At 44.9% G+C, this 10453-nt stretch overlaps 1 long non-coding RNA gene across 1 annotated transcript; it reads right to left on the reverse strand.

Moving 5' to 3' along the window:
• LOC118000109 lies at positions 1-1525 on the reverse strand. Its single transcript, XR_004676388.1, has 2 exons — positions 1168-1525; positions 1-75 (listed from the first exon to the last, which is right to left on the reverse strand). It is a non-coding gene; the product is annotated as an uncharacterized LOC118000109 (long non-coding RNA).
• Positions 1526-10453: the final 8928 nt, after the last annotated feature.

Consider the following 10453-nt stretch of genomic DNA (forward strand, 5'->3'; position numbering starts at 1 on the left):
GATGGTGTCACTGGGCTCCACCTCCAGGGTGATGGTCTTGCCGGTCAAGGTCTTCACGAAGATCTGCATTTTGACCTAGATTTTTAAAAAGACAATGTTAGTATACCATCTCAAGATCTTTATATTACCAGGGTGCCTGGGTGGCTCAGTGGGTTAAGCCTATGACTCTTGATGTCTGCTCAGGTCATGATCTCAGAGTCGTGGGATGGACACCCCGAGTCAGGCTCTGCAGGGAGCATGGAGCCTGCTTGGGATTCTCCCTCCCCCCCACTTCTAAAATAAATGAATTCTTGGGGCGCCTGGGTGGCTCAGTTGGTTAAGCAACTGCCTTCGGCTCAGGTCGTGATCCTGGAGTCCCGGGATCGAGTCCCGCGTCGGGCTCCCTGCTTCTCCCTCTGACCCTCTTCCCTCTCGTGCTCTCATTCTCTCTCAAATAAAATCTTTAAAAAAATAAAATAAAATAAATGAATCCTTAAAAAAAAACCTACAGATATAACCAATTCTCCGAAGCTAACAATTTCATCTTCCAAGTGCTTTAACCACATTAACGTCGCTCACAACCTCCCCCTTCTTAAATTAGCCGCTCAATACAATTTTTAGTCAAAGCTTCAACTTAAAAACGGGGAGGCCAAAAAGGGCGAAGAAACCTCAAAAGTGAATATCCAGAGCCCTAACTACTCTAGACCCTTCGCTAAATCGTCTTCCCCCACCACCCCCGGAATCTTCCCGAAACCTGAGGAAGATACGTAAGATTAAGGGGGGGAAAAAAAAAAAGCCCACGAAACTCCGTGATGAAAATTGCCGTTTGAACAAAAATGAGGTGGGACGCTTTCACCGCGTCGGGACTCAAAAATCCCGACAGTTTTAGGAATCACACTAGACTACCTCCTTTCCGCCTTCCCCCGCTGAGGCAGATGCGATGGACTCTCCATTGGTTAAGCGTCGGTTAGTGTCCGTCGGCGCGCGCGCCAACCGCCCCCGCTCCCTCCACGTAAACACGGCCCACTCTTCCGGAAAGGCCCGGCGCCGCAGCGCAGCGTCACCTCGCCCTCCCCTCCCCCAACCCCTTTCCCTGAGGCGCCCCTGCCGACCCCCGAATCCGCCCGCCTGGGCTCACTTAGAGCCCCGCTCCACTCCTCCTCCGCCTCGAAAGCTGCCAGCCAGTACCTGTTAGCGAATGCAAGGACACCAGACGCAATCACGCCGAGTCACCCGGACGCCAAGACGCCGACACCCGACAATGCCAGCCGCTCCTGAACGCTCGCGGCTCCGCGGGGCTGAAATTTATGCGGCGTCTGTTGCGTCACTCATCACTGCCTACGTAGCCGCCGTGTCCGTACGCTGCTGAAAGTAGTTCCCTCGGCCCCACCTCCCGCGGCCCAGTTCGGCCCTGCCACTGAGCCCCAAGTTCCTCAGAGCCGAAGGAAGAACCCTAAAAAATCAGCTGCCCTCTCTTCCAGGCGACTCGTCTCCTCCCTTAGGAAAAAGTAGGAAAATTATCTGGCGGATGGATTTGAGTTAAGGGGTCCTCCCTCGAAAGCTCTCGAAACTTCCTTGCGGCGCCGGCGCTGATTGGTGAAGCGTGTGAAGGCGAGGCCGGCGCTGATTGGTGGGGGACGCGGCGCCTCCGTTGTTGCTGGGCTCCCAGCTGGGGTGGTTTAGCGCCGACGTTGCTAAGTAACTCAGTGCGCGTGCGCCACAGAGGCGCGCGTTTGCTAAAGAGGGGTGTTTCCGGCCGGAGGGGGAGGAGGGGTACTTTGCTCCCGCCTTCGAAGTCCCAACCACCCCTTAAGTGTTAGGTTTTTCCGACGTCCGGTGAGGAAAAACGGTCCTCCGCGGCGACTTTCCCGGGAAGGCCGTCCCGGTTCCGGTTCGGAGGGCGCGGCGCGGCCCGCTGCCGTTTTTTGTCAATGTCTGCAGTGGAAGCACAACCTCCCCCCACCCCCATCTTAATGCGAACCGTACTGGCTGGTTTTATTTGTGCACTAGCTTATAGCAGGGTGAAGAGCTTTAATGACACTTTTTTAAGGAGTCAGAGTGCTTTTGTCCTTCTCGATTCCCACAAGGGCTCCGAGGAGTCCGTAAGCTAGACGCTGGTGGCGGGACCGTGTCGGGGGCGGGGGTGCTCGGCCTTCCCCGGCGGAGGCCCAGAGAGGCGAGGCTCGGGCTCCCGGTGACAACGGTGGCGGGCTGAGGTCTGGCTCCGGCGAAACCTGCAGTCTCTTTCCCGCCTTGCGGTTTCACCGAACTCTGGTTGGGGAAAAAGAGAGCTGCGGATGGGGCAGCCGAAAACCTGCTTCGGGGGACGAGGAATTCGTGTACCAGAAAATAGTGTTTCTCCCATACACGTGTTTGTCGCTCGAGCGACAGTAGAGGAGGAGTTTCCCAGCTGCGACCCCTCTGGCTGGTTTCCCTACGCCCTGGGTGTGGCCCCGTGTCCCGCGAGGAGATAACCCGCGGAACGTGAGTAAGGCAGGGGCGTTGGGATCTCGGTGACACGTGGCCGGAGTCTGAGTCACTGAGCCGGGGGTGTAAACAAACATGCAGAGGGCTGTTGGTGGCGGGATACCAACCTTCCTAAGTGTGGAGCAGTCTGAGGATGTGCACGTTAATGCCAATCGGCTACACGCCACTTAGAAAAAAGGTCGTTAGGGCGCCTGGGTGGCTCAGTTGGTTAAGCGACTGCCTTAGGCTCAGGTCATGATCCTGGAGTCCCGGGATCGAGTCCCGCGTCGGGCTCCCTGCTCGGCGGGGAGTCTGCTTCTCCCTCTGACCCTCCCCTCTCTCCTGTGCTCTCTCTCATTCTCTCTCTCAAATAAATAAATAAAATCTTAAAAAAAAAAAAAAAGAAAGAAAGAAAAAAGGTCGTTAGTCCTTAAAATACAGCATTTCTAAGCATCATATGCCAGAACGATGTCAGTGACTTTACAGTATAGATAGGTCTGTGATGCGTTAACAACAGCTTAAGTTAAATGAGCTAAAACTTGGTAAGATCGATTTACTTGAATAACAGAGGGATAAAAATAAGTTTCTTTAAGATCATTTTGGATTCTCCCTCTCCCACTCCCTCTGCTTGTGTTCCCTCTCTCGCTGTCTCTCTCTCTGTCAAATAAATAAAATCTTAAAAAAAAAAAAAAAAGATCATTTTGGACTTGGAGGTCGCTGACGGAAGGTTTCTTTTTCACAAAGTATGAATTTTCATTTTTGTTAAACTAACAATGAGTCTGAGTTTGTGTGTCACCAGTTAGCTGCTTCTCCTGAGTCATAGAGGTTGAGTGGTAGAATAATCTAGAATGGAGATCTCCTGACGGACAGGATGACTTCACTCGGGGCTTCTAGCAATTGCCAGAACCAAGTTAGTCGTACAGCTTCCTGGTTTAATGGTTTCCCAAAGTGGGACGTTTGGTAAGCTCAACAAAGCGAAATGTTTTCAGGAGGAAGACAAGCGCTGTCCTTGTAAAATAAGGTCAATTTTCTATGGTCTGTTTATCAAGTGAACATTTTAGTAATAAGGTCATTTCTGGTAGCAAATTGTAAAAGATAATTTGTAAACAAATTAGAGAATAGGATGACAAAATCCTTCTCCAAAGACCGGGGAATTTGATAATTTAGCACAATACTTGGCATTGTGTTCAATATTTGTTTGTTCAGTGAATGAATTGCAATTTTACCTTTTGTTCAATTGGGGGGAAAAAACCACCCCAATTTCGTGACAGCGTCAGGCACCAAAATACAGAGCAAAAAGCCAGCATTTATTCTCCATAGGCAAATGTTTTTTGCCTAGGCAGTTCTTTGAAAAAGGAAAAAACAAAGAAGCTAAGTAATTTCACTTGGCTAGATGTCTTTTAATAAAAATCTGTGAGAAAACTGTGCTTCCAATGATAAATTCACAGTTGTTTTCTGGACATTATCATCTGATATGTAAAATACTGAGTTAATCAGTGGTTTGTCATTTATCTCGATAGAATTATGAGACTCCTGATTCATTACCAGCAAGTTAGAAACTTTGATATTGGATGTCCAAATGAGCACAGGGAAAAATTTCTGTATTGTCTTTACACTGGGCCTTAAAATTATGAAATCTGTCCAATAAAACATAGCTACTTTAAAATGTTTATTATGGGGGCGCCTGGGTGGCTCAGTCGTTAAGCGTCTGCCTTCGGCTCAGGTCATGATCCCAGGGTCCTGGGATCGAGTCCCACATCGGACTCCCTGCTCAGCGGGAGGCCTGCTTCTCCCTCTCCCGCTCCCCCTGCTTGTGTTCCTGCTCTAGCTATCTCTCTCTCTGTCAAATTAAAAAAAAAAATAAATAAATAAAATGTTTATTATGGAATATTACATAAATGAAAATTGGAGATAATACAACCAGCACCATATAACCAGCACCCAACTTTATTAAATCGAACATTTTGTTATTTTGCTTCAGCTTTAAAAAAAAATACTATAAAATTTATCATCTTTCCATTTTTAAGTGTACAGTTAAGTGGTATTAATTATATTTCACATTATTATGTTATAGAGCTCTAGAATTTTTTCATCTTTTTCTTTTTTTTTTGAAAGATTTCATTCATTTATTTGACAGAGGGAAAGAGAGAGAGCACAAGCAGGGGGAGCAGCAGAGGGAGAAGGAGAAGCAGGCTGAAGGGAGCTCGAAATGAGGCTCGATCCCAGGACCCTGGGATCATGACCCGAGCCAAAGGCAGACGCTCAACTGACTGAGCCACCCAGGCGCCCCTAGAATTTTTTCATCTTGTAAAACTGAAACCCTATACCCACTTAACTACCACTGCCCATTTCTACCCACCCCCAGGCCCTGGGACCCACTATTCTTCCTTCTGTTTCTATGATTCTGACTACTTTAGATACCTCATAAAAGTGGATTCATACAGTGTTTGTTTTTATTTGGTGACTGGCTTATTTCATTTAGTATAATGTCTTCAGGCTTCATCCATACATGTGACAAATTTCTTTGTTTTTTAAGGTTAATAGTCCATTGTATGAATATACCATATTGTATTTATCTGTCTGTGGATATTTGGGTCTCTTCCACCTCTTGGCTATTGTGAATAATGTTGCAGTGAATATGGGTGTGCAAATATCTCTCTGAGATCCTGTTTTCAGTTCCTTTGAATATGTCCTCAGAAGGGGGATTGCTGGATTATATGGTAATTCTGTTTTTAATTTTTTGAGGAACCTCCATACTGTTTTCCATAATGGCTACACAATTTTACATAGCCATCAGCCATGTACAAGAGTTCTAGTTTCTCTATATCCTACCAATACTTGGTACTAATGGGTGTGAGGTGATATGTTACTGTGGTTTTGATTTGCACTTCCCTAACATTTTTTATTTTTAAATAAATATAGATTCACAAGTTGCCAAAATAGTACAGAGAAGTCTTTTTTTTTTAAAGATTTTATTTATTTATTTGATAGAGACACAGAGAGAGAGGGAACACAAGCAGGGGGAATGGGAGAGGGAGAAGCAGGCTTCCTGCAAAGCAGGGAGCCCGATGCGGGGCTCGATCCCAGGACCCTGGGATCATGACCTGAGCTGAAGGCAGATGCTTAACAACTGAGCCACCCAGGCGCCCCCAGAGAAGTCTTATTATACCCTTCATCCAATTTTCCCCAATGCTGATGATGTGGAAATGTTGGGGTTCGGAGCACACGTCAAGAAAGAATTCTTGAGACATCTTCAGTGCAAAAAGGTGGTTTTATTAAAGCACAGGGACAGGACCCAGGGGCAGAAAGAGCTGAGCTGCACTGGGGTTCTGACAGGTGACTGATTATATACTTTCAAGTTGGGAGGGGGTTAGGGAAGCTTAAGTCTCTGAGGAATTTTGGAAGCAAGGTTTCCAGGACCTTGAGGGGGCTAGCTGTTGTTAGGAAAAGGTCATTTATTACCGTTTAATGCAACCTTAGTCAAGAGACACTTCCGGTGTATATCAGTGGGCCATATGCTTGGGGGATGATTGCTAACATGTGTCTCCAGGGGTAGAGATCAGGGAAGTTTCCAAAGGAATTTCTGTATGTTTAAAGTAGACTTATAGGACCCTGGGGGGTCTGGCTAAGATTGCCTTTTGCCCTTAGCAAAGGGTCAACATCAAGGCAGCTGAGCTCCCGGAGGAAGCTCACTTTACCTGTTTCAAGGACTTGTCAAGGGGCTGCAAGTAGTAAGGAAATTTAATTTTTTTTTGGCTTTGTTTCCCGTATCAGCACCTTACATAACTATAGTACAGTACCAAAAGCAGGAAAATAACAGCGGTACAATCTGCAGACCTTATTCAGATTTCAGCAGTTTTACATTCACTTTAGTGTCTGTGCAGTTTTATCACTTGGATAGATTCATGTAACCATCACCAGGATCAAGACACAGAACTGTTTCATCACAAGGATCCCTCCTGCTACTTCTTTACGGTCACAAGCTTCTTCCACCCCTTACCACCAAGCCCAGGCAACCACTAATCTGTTCTGCATCTTTACTTTCCTTCCCATATGTTCCTCTGTTTTGTTTCTTAAATTCCACATACGAGTGAAATCATATGGTATTTCTTTCTCTATTTCACTTAGCATAATATTCTCTAGCTCCAACCACGTCATTGCAAATGGCAAGATTTCATACTTTTTGGTGGCTGATTAGTATTCCTTGTACGTGTATATACCACATCTTTGTCCGTTCATCAGTTATAGACATTTGGGTTCTTTCGGTAGTTTGGCTGTTGTTGATAATGTTCAGCATCTTTGTAATGTTGTTACTTTGAGAATGATGGAATCACTCAGTATGTAACTTTTTTTTTTAGATTTTTTAAGATTTTATTTATTTGAGAGAGCAGGAGCAGGGAGAGGGGCAGAGGAGAGGGAGAGGGAGAAGCAGGCTCCCCGCTGAGCAGGGAGCCCGATGTGGGGCTCAGTCCCAGGACCCTGAGATTGTGACCTGAGCCAAAGGCAGACACTTAACCAAATGAGCCACCGAGGTGCCCCTATAACTTTTTAAAAATTTTTTTATTTATTTTTCTTTTTTTTCTTCTTTTTTTTTAGGTTATACATTTTATTTTATTTTATTTTTTAAAGATTTATTTATTTATTTTAGAGAAGTGGGGAGGGGCAGGAGGAGAGGCAGAAAGAGTCTTTTTTTTTTTTTTTAAGGTTTTATTTATTTATTTGAGAAAGAGAATGAGATAGAGCATGAGAGGGGGGAGGGTCAGAGGGAGAAGCAGACTCCCTGCTGAGCAGGGAGCCCGATGCGGAACTTGATCCCGGGACTCCAGGATCATGACCTGAGCCAAAGGCAGTCGCTTAACCAACTGAGCCACCCAGGCGCCCTATTTTATTTTATTTTAGATTTTATTTATTTATTTGACAGAGACACAATGAGAGAGGGAACACAAGCAGGGGAAGTGGGAGAGGGAGAAGCAGGCTTCCCGTGGAGCAGGGAGCCCAATGCGGGGCTTGATCCCAGGACCCTGGGATCATGACCTGAGCCGAAGGCAGATGCTTAATGACTGAGCCACCCAGGTGCCCCATAACTTTTTTTTTTTTAAGATTTATTTATTTTATTTGAGAGAGAGAGAGTGGGGAGAGGGGCAGAGGAGGAGGAAGAGAAAGTCTTAAGCAGACTCGGTACTCAGCTAGGATAGGAGCCCAGTGTGGGGCTGGACCTTACAATCCTGAGATCACAACCTGAGTTGGATGTTAACTGACTGCACCACCCAGGTGCCCCCCCCCCCGACACCTTTTGAAGATAATACTGTACATTTATGTTTCCATATATATTACATGCTGCTATAAACTGAATGTGTCCCTCCAACATTCATATATTGAATCTTAATCCCCAGCATGATGGTATTTGGAAGTGGGGCCTTTGGAAGGTAATTAGGTCATGAGAGCAGAACCCTGTAGAATGGGATTAGTGCTCTTATGAAAGAGACTCCAGCGAGCCACTGGGCTGGTGCAGTTGGTAGAGCATGTGACTTTTTTTTTTTTTTAAAGATTTTATTTATTTGACAGAGAGAGACACAGCGAGAGCAGGAACACAAGCAGTGGGAGTGGGAGAGGGAGAAGAAGGCTCAGTCTATTGTATTCTTCTATAGCAGCCTGAACAGACTAAGACATGTTTTTAGATTTTATGTAAATATCATACTCTCCATATCATCATGCAACTTCCTTTTTTTTCTCTTTTAATAATTGTTTTTGAGATTTAGCTGTGTTGGTAAATGTAGGCAGTAGATCTAATTTAACTACTTTGGCTGCTCTGTAGTATTCTGCTATATGAAGATACCACAATTTAACTTTAGGGTGTTTGTTCCTAGTTTTTCACTGTTACAAAGCTGCTAAAAGCATTTTTTTAAGATTTTTTTTATTTGAGAGAGAGAGACAGAGATAGTGAGAGAGCACAAGTGGGGAGGAGAGGGAGAAGCAGGCTCCCCACAGAGAAGGGAGCCCGATGCGGGACTCAATCCCAGGATCCTGGGATCATGACCTGAGCCGAAGGCAGACGCTTAACTGACTGAGCCACCCAGGCACCCTGCTAAAAGCATTTTTAAGTACACAGTTCAGTGGCATTAAGTACATATATTCACACGGTTGTGTGAACATCACCACCACTCATCTCCAGAACGCTTTTCGTCTTGCAAAACTGAAACTCTATACCCATTAAACAGTAACTCCTCATTCTTCCCTCAGGCCCTGGCAACCACCATTCTACCTTTGTTCCCATGAATTTGACTTAGGTACCTCCTATAAGTGGAATCATATTGTATTTGTCTTTTGGTGACTGGCTTGTTTCATTTGGCATAATGTCCTCAAGTTGCATAGGGGCACGTGGGTGGCTCAGTCGTTAAGCTTCTGCCTTCAGCTCAGGTCATGATCCCAGGGTCCTGGGATCGAGCCCCGCATCGGGCTCCCTGCTTGGCGGGAAGCCTGCTTCTCCCTCTCCCACTCCCCCTGCTTGTATTCCCTCTCTCGCTGTGTCTCTCTGTCAAATAAATAAATAATCTTATAAAAATAAAAAAAAACACACAAAAGTTGCATAATATTCCACTGTGTGTATTCATAACATATTGTTTATCCATTCATCTGTCCATGGGCACTTGGATTATTTCTAATCTTTGGCTATTGTGAGTAGTGCTACCATGAACATGGGTATACGAATATCTGAGTTCTGGCTTTCAAATCTTTTGGGCATATATCCAGAAGTGTAATTGCTTGATCATATGGTAGTTCTATTTTTAGTTTTTTGAGGAACCACCATACTGTTTTCCATAACAGCTGTACCATTTTATATTCCTACCAACAATAAAAGCATTTGTATGTATATATTATATCCTTGTATTCATGGGTGAGGATGTCTCTAGGCAGTCAGTATACACAGGAATAAAATGGTGGGATGTGATCTTAAACTTTACTAAGTTTTGCCAAATTGCTCTCCAAAGTGATCATACAAACTTACAATCTTATCAGCAGTGTAGGAGTTCTATATACTTAGCAGCACTTAGTATTCAGACTTTTCAAGTGGGATTTGACTATAGGGAAAGAGTTTCTGAGGCAGGTTTGACAGTTTGGTAGATTTGGTCATCACAAGTCCATTGGCTTAAGGTTCTAAAGAGCTACATGGGAAGAACCGTAAGAGGCAGTGAAGTGACTTGTAAGTCATTGGAGGGATGTGAGGGTATCAGTGAATATTGGGTTAGCTTGTACAAATTGCCTTTACAATTTTTGGTAATTTGTTTCTAATTTTAGAATTTGGCAATTAGGGTGCCTGAGTGGCTCAGTCGGTTAAGCGTCTGCCTTCAGCTCAGGTCATGATCTCAGAGTCCTGGAATCAAGCCCCTTGGCACACTCCCCCTCTCCTTCTGCCCCTCCCCCTCCCCCAGTTCATGCTCTCTCTCAAATAAAATCTTAAAAAAAAAGAATTTGACAATTATGTCAAAAAAGAATTATCAATTATTATCAACACAACTCTTTTAGGAACATAAGGCAGTGTACTGAAGCAAACAGAGCATGAGATTTGGAATCAAACACAACCCTGTCGTATTCCCAACTTGGTTTTACACCAGTCCTATGACTGTGTATTTTACTTAACATTTTTAACCTTCAGTTTCCCTACCTGTAAAGAAAACATGTGGACCAGGTGTCCTCCTACCTTGTCAAATCGAGTCTTAAGTCTAGGTAGATCACTTGGCACTTAATAGATGCTGAGCAAATGCCACTTACATCCCTTTTTCCTTGTCTTTTGTTTAATTTCCTTTGCTCTTTACAGAAGTGGCCTTGAAAGACTGGTATTTTCTTTTTTCCAGTGCCTTTCTAGGGCGATTCTCAAACCTTGACAATAGACCAAGAAATGGTAGCTTGCTGTATCAGTTTCCCAACCTGTTAGAAAACTGTACTAGGAGGGCGCATGGGTGGCTCAATCAACGGTTAAGCATCTGACTTCTCTGACTTCCACTCAGGT

This window comes from Mirounga leonina, unplaced genomic scaffold (assembly GCF_011800145.1).
Source record: "Mirounga leonina isolate KUSES-001 unplaced genomic scaffold, KU_Mleo_1.0 Mir_488, whole genome shotgun sequence".
In the NCBI taxonomy this organism is placed as follows: Eukaryota; Metazoa; Chordata; class Mammalia; order Carnivora; family Phocidae; genus Mirounga; species Mirounga leonina.